At 43.4% G+C, this 10397-nt stretch overlaps 1 protein-coding gene across 1 annotated transcript in view; it reads right to left on the bottom strand.

Annotated features, from left to right (window-relative positions):
* TMEM132B (transmembrane protein 132B) overlaps positions 1-10397 on the bottom strand; it is a 341477-nt gene that overhangs the window by 193088 nt on the left and 137992 nt on the right. The window lies entirely within an intron of this gene.

The following is a 10397-nucleotide window of genomic DNA, read 5'->3' as shown; positions in this document are numbered from 1 at the left end:
TTCACTCTGAAGACAGACGATGGGGATTATTCACTTTACCTCAGCAGCCAAGGTAGTATTTTTTTAGCTGAATGGCAAGGCTCCCACATGAGCCTGAAAACATAACTGGACTCAAACATTGCATTTCTATACTTTGTGTGGCTATAACAAAATGCTTCAGACTGGGTGATTTCTAAACAACAGAAACTTATCACTCACAGTTCTGGAGGCTGGGAAGTCCAAGATCAAGGCACCAGTAGATTTGATGTTTGGGAGGGCCCGTTCCTCACAGGTGATGCCTTCTCGGTTCCTCCTTACATGGCAGAAGGGGTGAACAAGCTCCCTCAGGCCTCTTTTATAAGGCGCTGGTACTATGCATGAGGGTGGGGACCTCACTATCTAATCACCTCCCAAAGCACCCTCCTCTGAAGGCCATCACGTTAAGAATTAACTTTCAACATATGAAAGTTGGAGAGGGGAACACAGACGTTCAGATCACAGCACACATTCATCTCATAAGGCAGCAGATCCTTCTACTGCAGGTCCTGGGACAAGGTTCTAAAGAAACTGTTCCAGTCTCCACAGACAATGGGCTGTGAGGACACTTAAGTACTAAGGTCAGACCAGGAGCTTACCAACCACACATCTTCAGATGCTGGGTGATCGCTGTACCCCATGCACTGCTATGGCTGTGTCTACACTGAATATAAACCATGGAGTTTCTCCCATCATCTGGATTATTCACCCCATCTCAAGACACTGATTCAGCCTCAATTTGCTTCCCAAGAGTTTACTAGAATTGCTTCCCTGAGTCTCCTCTCTCCCTTGGGGACCTGAGGCTAGGCTGTTGGAATAGCCCTTCATTCCTTAAGTCGATGAGTGTTTATTGAGCACCCACTATGTATCTGAGACTCTGCCAGGTATTAAGACCACAAGGTTGAACTCTGTCCCAGGGAACCCCCCTCTCAAGAGTCATTGCAGAGCTTGAGATCTTACGTTAAGAGCGTAAGATCTGGAATCAGACCAAGAAATGAATCGTGCCTTTACCCTGTACCCCTTGTGTGACTTGGACAAGTCACTTAACCTTCCCATCAGTGACAAGGGGATCATAATAATGCCAGCTTCAGCAGCACATTTAGAGGATGAATGAGGTCACATATGCAAAGCCCTTAGCTCTGATAGTCCTCTGGAAATGTCAACTTTCAGGTTCATCTCCAGGCAGTTCATTAAAAGCCAAGGCTAAGATCTCTAAAATGTCAGACTCACCATTTACCCCTGAGCTGAGTAGGGCGCTGTGCTCCTGAGAGCTCTTCCAGGTAAAGCACATTCAGTCAGTGGCTCCCTGCAAAGACCAACCCCACATCCACTGGGGACAGGATATCTGAATTACCACTACAGTGGGAGCTGAAAATGCAGAGGCCATTCTACCTTTAAAATCATCTGTGGTTAACACAACAAGAAGTCAGCCAAATGCTCACTGCCAGAAGGAAGCAGGGATATGGTCACATGTTATGGTCCTGAACTGGTGTGACTGGAAGATTTCATCACAACTCTGGTAATTATCTCTGTGAAAGGCCAAAGTCTGTGCTCATAGTTTCATTTTTATTTCATCTCTAACAGGACACATCCTGTCCCCCACACATATGACCACACCCCCTGGACCACAGCAGCCCATGCCCCTCACACCAGAAAGGACTCTGTCCCGCATGGGACTGAAAACATAGAGAGAGATTCCGCTCGGCAAATCCCCTGAAGTGAATGCAGCAGACAGGCTGGAATGATTGAGCCCATGGGACACCATGAGAGGCTCCATCCTTCCTGCAAGCAGCGGACATCAACACGGCTGCTGAGGCACAGCCCCACATGGGCGCCGGCCAGCTCCCGGCTGTCCCAGAGCTTCAAGGAAAGTTGTTGAGGTACGACCTCAGGCTTAACCAGGGCTGGCCAGGTTGAGATAATTTCAGCGCAGCCGGCCAAGGGGGTCTTCCTCCCCTGAGCCTGATCTCTGTAAGGACGAGTGCTTGTGGAAGTGCAGGGGAGATAGGATTACTGAAGCAGGAAAAAATGACTCCCAGAGAAGAATGTACACTTAGAAAGTGTCAAGGGAGCCAAACCATGTCCTTTTTCTGACCCACGAGCACATCAGTGAGCCCAGGAGTGAGGCAAACCCCCCAGGAGTGACCCCTGGTGTCTGGATTTGGTCCCCAGCCTCATTTTCAAAGTGACACTAACTTGGGACTTTTCTTTACAATTTTCTTTGCTATTTCTTTTTGCCCGATCTTGAATACCCCATAGAGATGCCACTGGGATACAGCTCATAAAGAAACTGGGTTTAGTGGAAAGAAAGTGGGTTTCCAGAGTGGAAAGCATCAGTGACACAAAGACAGACTGCACTTTGGATGATGTGTCACTTAGATCCTCCACGAGACAGACACAAATGTGGAGTAAAAAGTTGTATCAAGAGCAAGAAATAAAAGGAGAGGTAGCAGGACAGGGCAGGGAGAGACTCCCAACTGCAATGCAGAGCTGAAAAATTCTCCCCTAGCCAGGTTCAGGACTCTGCAGCAAAGACACTCTGTAGTAAACAAGTCTTTACCGGGCCAAAGATGGCCAGGCCCAGAATCCCCACTGTCTGCAGTTGATGATTGGGGCTTGGAAAGAGTGGGCCTTAGCTTAGCTCAGCAGCTGAGGTGGGAACACTAGAGACTACCGGCGCAGCTCACTCCTCCCGGCAAAGGGCAAGCTCTCTCTTGAAAGGGGATGTAAGCAGGCCCGTCATGGCTGGCTCAGAACTATCTGTACAATCCTCAGCACAGGAGTCCAGCTCAGCCATGGATGTCCCCAGCTGTAACCAGCAAATGGGACTTTCAGCCTGCACGTGCCTTTCAAAAATGGTCACTGGAAAGCAAAATACATTGTATTTTAATATTGGGAGTGATGCAGCCTGCCTGCCTTGGTGATGACCCACTGCTAAACAGCATTTCCTAGAGCAAATCTGTCTTCGCAACACACCAGAGAACCATCTGGTATATGGATGAGGCTTGTGTTGTGAAGCATGGGGAACAACGCTTTCATCGTGATTGCAGCACTCTGCACACAACCCTCTCATGAAAATCAGAGAAAGAATACTTTTATGTTACAGCTGAACACACACAACTACTACCAGGCAACTGTTTCAATAAGCAGTTTCAGTTAAAGGAATTCTCCTGAAAAGGCACAAAATGAAACCTAAAAGCTCTCCATTTTGAGGGGAGAAGACACAGGGCTGGAAACTGGGTGACCTGAGCTCCAGTGGAGCCTCTTACCTGCCTCGTGTGACCTCATGTGATCTCATGTGACCTTGTCCTCTACTTCTCACTGGCCTCATCATCAAAGACCCAGGCACACCTACTCCCCTCCCAAGGCAGCACACCACAAATGTTCATGCATTCGTAAATGGAGATAGCTGTCTAAATCACCATAAATAATATTTGTTTGCTGGCTGGCACATGCTAAGCCCTAAATATTTATTGACCAATTATATGAATAAGAATGAGGTCTTGTAGGGTAGAAGAAATAACATCACATATAACTTTGAACAATTATAATCTTATATTTGTAAAGAGTGTTTTGGTTACAATGGCAGAAACACAACATGCCTTGAGAACTAGGAGTAGAGGGAAATTACCTCAATCTAAAATAGCCCATATGTGAAAAGCCCACAGCTAACATCATACTCAATGGTGAAAAACTAAAAGCTTCTCCTCCAAGATCTGGAACAAGGTGAAGATGCCCATTCTTACCACTTCTATTCAATGAGGTACTGGGAGTCCAAGACAGAGCAATTAGGCAAGAAAAAGAAGTAAAAGGCATTCAAATTGGAATGGAAAAAATAAAATTATCTCTGGTCACAGGTATTATGATTTTATACGTAGAAAACCCCAAGGATTCCACACAAAATTGTTGGAACCAATAAACTAATTCAGAAAAATCAACATATAAAAATCAGTTGTGTTTCTATATACTAACAATGAACAATCTGAAAATAAAATTAAAACAATCCCATTTACAATAGAATCAAAAATAATAAAATACTTAGGTATAAACTTAACGAAGAAGGTTAGAGAATTGTACACAGAAATTTTTTTTAAAAACCATTGAATAAATAAATTAAAGAAGGCTAAATGGAAAGACATCACATATTCATGAATTGAAATACTCAATATTGTTAAAATGTCCATATTGCTCTAACAATCTACAAGCTCAATGCAATGCCAGTCAAAATTCCAATGACATTTTTTGAAGAAACAGAAAAAAAATCCTAAAATTTATATGAAATCTCAAAAGACCTCTAATAGTCAAAACAATCCCGAGGGGGGGAAAAAAAAAACGGGAGGAAGGACATGTTCTGATTTCAAAACATATTACAAAGTTACAGTAATCAAAACAGTATGATACTACCATAAATACAAACATATGCAAAATGGAACAGATTAGGGAGCCCAGAAATAAAGCCTCACATATTGCCAAAAGATCTTCAACAAAGCCATATACACTATGGGGAAAGAAGAGTTTCTTCACCAAAGGTGAAATTCCTGGAACACACACTGGGCTTCCCCACCTCCGTGATTTCATTCATGCTGTTCCCTCAGTCTGACATTATTTCCCTTACCATTACCACACGCCAAAATCTGTTCATCCTTCAAAAACACCACAAATAAAATTATTCAATGCAAGTGACAGAAAATACAGCCAAACTGGCTTAAGCACAAAGAGACATTCACACCCACTAAATGGCTTTAATCAGAAAAACAGAAAAGAAAAAATGTTGACAAGGATGTAGAGAAATTGGAACCTTCCTACATAGCTGGTGGAAATGTAAAATGGTGCAACCACTGTAGAAAACAATTTGGTGGTTCCTCAAAAAGTTAAACATAGAGTTACCATACGACCCAGCAAATTCTACTCCTAGATACATATGAAAGAGAAATGAAAAAATGCATCTGCACAGAAAACTGTACATGAATGTTTACAGCAGCATTATTCACAATAGCCAAAAGATGGAAACAACCCAAATGTCCATCAACAAAAGAATGGATAAACAAAATGTGGTCTGTCCAGAAAATGAATAATATTAGGTCATAAAAAAGAATGAAGTTCTGATACCTGCTATCAGAAAATATTATGAACCTTGAAAATATTATGCTAAGCAAAAGAAGCCAGATGCAAAAGTTCACACAGTTTATAATTCCATTTACATGAAATGTCCAGAATAGGCAAATATGTAGAGACAGAAAGCAGATTAGAGGTTATGGGAATATGAGAGAGGAGAATGGGGAATGATTTACTGGATGTAGGTGTTTTTACAGGGTGATAAAATAGTTTTGTAATTAGAGTGAATAAATGGTTCTAAAACATTGTGAATACACTAAATACCACTGAACTGTACACTTTAAAATGTTTAACTATGTTATGTGATATTCACTTCAATTTAAAAATTACACAAAACAAAAGCATTTCTTCACCGTTGTGTAGGAGGACACCCGACCCATATTACCCGGATCTAAGCCAATAAGCATATCTCATTTCTCTGCCCACAGGAATGGTTCAAAGGCTCGGTGCCCCGCTCTTTTTCCAAAGGAGGAGAAGAGGGTGGGGGAGGAGGAGGAGAAGAGGGTGGGGGAGGAGAAGGGGAAAAGTGAGGAAGAGGAGAAAAAGGAGGAGAAGGAGGAGGAGGAGGAGGAGGAGAGGGGAGAGAAGGAGATGATGTATCTAATAGGGCTTCAAATAGGGCTGGGTCCAGGAACTTCAACAATGTTCCCAAAACCTTTGCTTCACCATGCCCCCATTCCCAACCCCACCATCTCTCTCCATCTGTCTATCTGTGTCTCAGTGTCTCAGCTCTATTCTTTTCCTTGTTGGTTCCATTCTGATGTTATACATGGAGGCAAGATGGCTGCCAGGACTACTTGAATCCATAAAGGAGAGGGAGGGTGGTGGTTGACAGAGGAAGAGAAGGAGAAGTTCTCCTCCCCAGCAGTACAACAAAAGCTTTGGGATGTTCACTGGCAGAATTGGACCACATGCCCATCCCAGCATCAACCACTGTGATGGGTGCAGGGACAGTCCCGAGACGTCTTCTTTGATCCATCGCGAACAGTGTTGCCAGTCCTCCTTAGAGCATCACTGTGCCTTTCCTGTAGCCTTAAACTTCATTTATTTGTTCACATGTGTGTCTTCCACCTGACTCTGAGCTCCTAAGGGTGGAAACTCCTTGATATCCAACACCAGGTCCAGACTAAGCCCTCAATGACTCATTGTCACAGAAATACATAAACAACTGGACACTTGGTGGAAACCTACAGGTGTCTGCAGCAGGCAGAGCCCTAGCACAGACCCAGGATCTGGACCATCTGCCATTCCAAGTGATAAGAGCCCTCCATTGCTCAGGTTTTGATATTCTAGCACTTTCTTCCTTTCTCTTCAACTACAAAGAACCTCTTTTTCTACTTCTAGTCATTCTCCTGTAAAACATTCATAATTCAGAAACGCCAGCCTGACCATGGAGGTATCTACAGTCTGTGAATCATGTCAGTTGCTCTGCATAGCAAAGCAGTGATGCTCACAACAGGAATGAAAGCTCCACAGAGGGGCACATAGAAATCCATCACTTGGCTGGGCGAGGTGGCTCACGCCTGTAATCCCCAGCACTTTGGGAGGCCAAGGAGGGTGGATCACGTGGTCAGAAGATCAAGACCATCCTGGCTAACACTATGAAACCCGTCTCTACTAAAAATACAAAAAAATTAGCCAGGCATGGTGGTGGGTGCCTGTAGTCCCAGCTACTCGGGAGGCTGAGGCAGGAGAATGGCGTGAACCTGGGAGGCAGAGCTTGCAGTGAGCCGAGACTGTGCCACTGCACTCCAGCCTGGGCCACAGAGCGAGACTCCGTCTTAAAAAAAAAAGAAAGAAAGAAAGAAAAAATAAAAAAGAAATCCATCACTCAAGCCTTGAATTCGTGTTTTGGTTGTCCTGGTGAGAACTACCTGAAAAGGTCTGTATTTCATCTTCCCTTCCCCTCTAATAACAGGGAACAGAGTGATTTCCACCATGCTCTGAGCTGCCTTCTCACAGCAGGCATTTTATCATACGCCAGTGGCCACTCATCCTTAGGCAGCTGCAGCCTGGTTCCATCTCCCATCTGACAAGGAATGGGAAAAAAGAGGGAATGGCCAGAAGTGGTCCTGCTACTGTGGGGAAAGGAGAATCTAGGGAGATGATGCTACAAATCTAATGATCTTGAAATGACATGCTTTAAATATCCTCTGTACACTGGTGGTTCCTGAAGCTGTAGCTCCAGGCCAGACCTCTCTTCTGAACCCTGGCATCTTAGGCCATTTTTGTGTTGCTATAAAGGAATACCTGAGACTGGGTAATTTATAAAAAAATAGATTTATTTTGGCTTATGGTTCTGCATGCTGTACAAGAAGTATGGTGCCAGCAGCTGCTTCTAGTGAGGGCCTCAGGAAGCTTGCAATCATGGCAGAAGGTGAAGAGGAGCCAGAATGTTATATGGCAAGAGCAGGAGCAAGAGAGAGCGAGGCAGGGGGTCCCAGAATTTCACACAACCAAATCTCACATAACTCAGTAATTAAGATAAATAATTGTTTATAAAATGACTGACCAAGTGTCTTGATTGATGGGTTGCCCAGATATCCCTCCACAAGGCTGTATTGACCAGATGGCCTATTAAGCAATTAGCCCAATAAAATTGCAATAATGTATGGAAGACTGTGTTCACTGGAGATGGGGCTAAGAGTTAGAGGCTGTCTATCCAGGGGGGACACCCTAGGTCAATGTGTCTCAAGGGAGTAGGAACCAAGGTCCAGGCTTTCCTGCAATAATGTAAACCAGACTCTAAGACACTTTCCTGTTAACTCTTTAGCAGTGGATTGAGTTAGGACATTGTCACTGAGCAGTTCATTTCTTGATACCAGGTAGACACACAAAGTCATAATGTATTAGTTAGAGGAGTTATTGCCTTACCTGCTGAAGGCATTAATTATTTAGTAACTGTTTTGTTCTCCTTAACAATATCATCAATTAGAATAATATCAACACTAGTTAGAAGTGTCAGCACTTTTCATCATTGGACCTTACTGAAAATAATAGGCAAATTACAGCCTTAAATTCCATATATTTTCTAGGTAATTTCTCATCATTGAGAGGACAAAAGAATGAACCCACTTACTTTACAGAGTTAATTCAGGTCCAGAAATGTTAAATAATGTATCCAATACCATCCAGCTACCTAGTAGCAGAGCTAGGATTCTGAGGGATTAACATTTGAGGGTTTTGAGGGATTAACATTTGAGGCTTTTCCAAAACACAATTATCATACCTCCAAAAAATAGTTTGGAAATGTTCCTCTTTCACAAGTGACATTAGCAAATTGGAAAATCATCTCAGACCAAAGGGCACTGCAGAGTATTGCCAATAAAAGTGTGTGAAGTCTCATTAATGAGATACAATGACATGGAAAACAACACAATTCTTTTCCACAACAAAACTACTGTAATTAAACCAGAGCATGTCTGTGGTATTTAGCAAAATAAATGATTACCCCATGCCCTTGATGCTGATTGCTAATTTGAGCACTGAACTCATATTCTTACAGTCTGGTCTGGAAATCAATTTCAGAACTCAAGCTCAGGGCAACTGAGTAACTTCAAGAAATTACAATGGAACACCAAAGTTGCCTGATGCACCCCAGGCCACGCAATGCAAATGATGCCAGTGTAAGCTGAGACTGACTTTAATCATGAAGACAAGAAAGTTCCTATTAATATTCAGTCACTGAGCACCTGCTCAGAGCCAGGCCCTGCAGTAGATGCTGTGTATACCAGGGTGACACCGCCCCAACCTGAGAAGCCCACACGCCCATGGAAGGACATTTGCTAAGAAGCACAGAATCTACTTGGGGGCAGTGACAAGCAACACTCTGTATCAGAGAGGGCCTAAAGCAGTTTCGATCCATCCAACATTTAAACCAGATACAGGCACATCCAGAGGAAGCCATGGCTACTTCCTGCCAATCCCCAACCCAAAAGCTAAAGAGGGAGGTGGCCTTCCCCATGGAGACATGTGGCATTCTAGACCAAGTCAGAGCAAATCCCACAGAGTCCAGTCATCTCTTGTCCCACAGTTGCCCAAGGCTCACTGATGTCCTGCTCCAAGGAGACATGACCCCTGGCTGAGAGGGAGTTCAGTTGCTATCAGGTTAATATTATTGACCATTAGTTTTAGGGTCACCTTTTAAATGGATGGTGATACGATTTGACTCTGTGTCCCCACCCAAATCTCACCTCAAATTGTAATTCCCATGGGTCAAGGGAGGGACCTGGTGGGGGGTGACTGAATCATGGGGGTGGTTTCTCCCATGCTGTTCTCATGATAGTGAGGGAGTTCTCGTGAGAGCTGGTTTTAAAGTGTAGCACTTCCTTGCTTTTGCTCTCTCTCTCCTGCCACCTTGTGAAGAAAGTGCCTGCTTCTCCTTCACCTTCTGCCATGATTGTAGGTTTCCTGAGGCCTCCCCAGCCATGCAGAACTGTGAGTCAATTAAACCTCTTTTGTTTATAAATTACCAAGTCTCAAGTAGTATCTTTATAGCACTGTGAAAATGGACTAATATAGATGAATATTAACAGAGCCTTTCCTGGAACAAGGAGAAAAAGAATAACTTGCCCTTCATTAACCATCCCTCTAATTCTATTCCTCCCAGCAATGAGAAGCTGGAGGTAGGTCATGACCCAGAGCTTCCTATCAAACCTGGGAGAGCTGAGATTCCAAGGACTCTGCAGTGAGTGACAAAATATTCCTTCTGTTAATCTCTCTCCAAATGTACAGTCATGGAGTCCCAAAGATAATCAGTCCAGGCAATCACAATCATAAATAGAGAAAATACAATAGAAATAAATTGATTTTATAAATGAAAAATGTGAATAGTTATCAGCACAAAGAGGGGCAAAGCTATAAACAACTAACAGAGAGCTTAGGGAGAAGAAATTCTGCTCTGAAATGCACATCACACTGAGAGCACACCCCGTGGCCATCCATTCCTATTGTGACAATAAAAGGATGTAGCAATTCAGACCACAATGTGAGTTCCTACTCAGTCTCAAGGGATGGTCGGCTAACAGAGGACTATGACTATTGCACTTTTAAAACATCCTGCCACTAATGAAAACCCATTTGCTTCACAAGTAGAATTTGAGTAAAGTAGTCTGGGTCAGGAAAGGATCAGGAGTATCAAGTGGAGGCTTCATTCAGCTCAAGAGAAGTACTGCAGTTGCTTTTAGTTTACTTAATATTTGAGAGATAAATTATTACCCTGCAAACTTTCATGCAATTGGAACATTTGGAACATGATGCCAAGATTT

This window comes from Mandrillus leucophaeus, unplaced genomic scaffold (genome assembly GCF_000951045.1).
Source record: "Mandrillus leucophaeus isolate KB7577 unplaced genomic scaffold, Mleu.le_1.0 Scaffold34, whole genome shotgun sequence".
Classification (NCBI taxonomy): domain Eukaryota; kingdom Metazoa; phylum Chordata; class Mammalia; order Primates; family Cercopithecidae; genus Mandrillus; species Mandrillus leucophaeus.
This window is presented reverse-complemented; position numbering and strand designations above follow the sequence as displayed.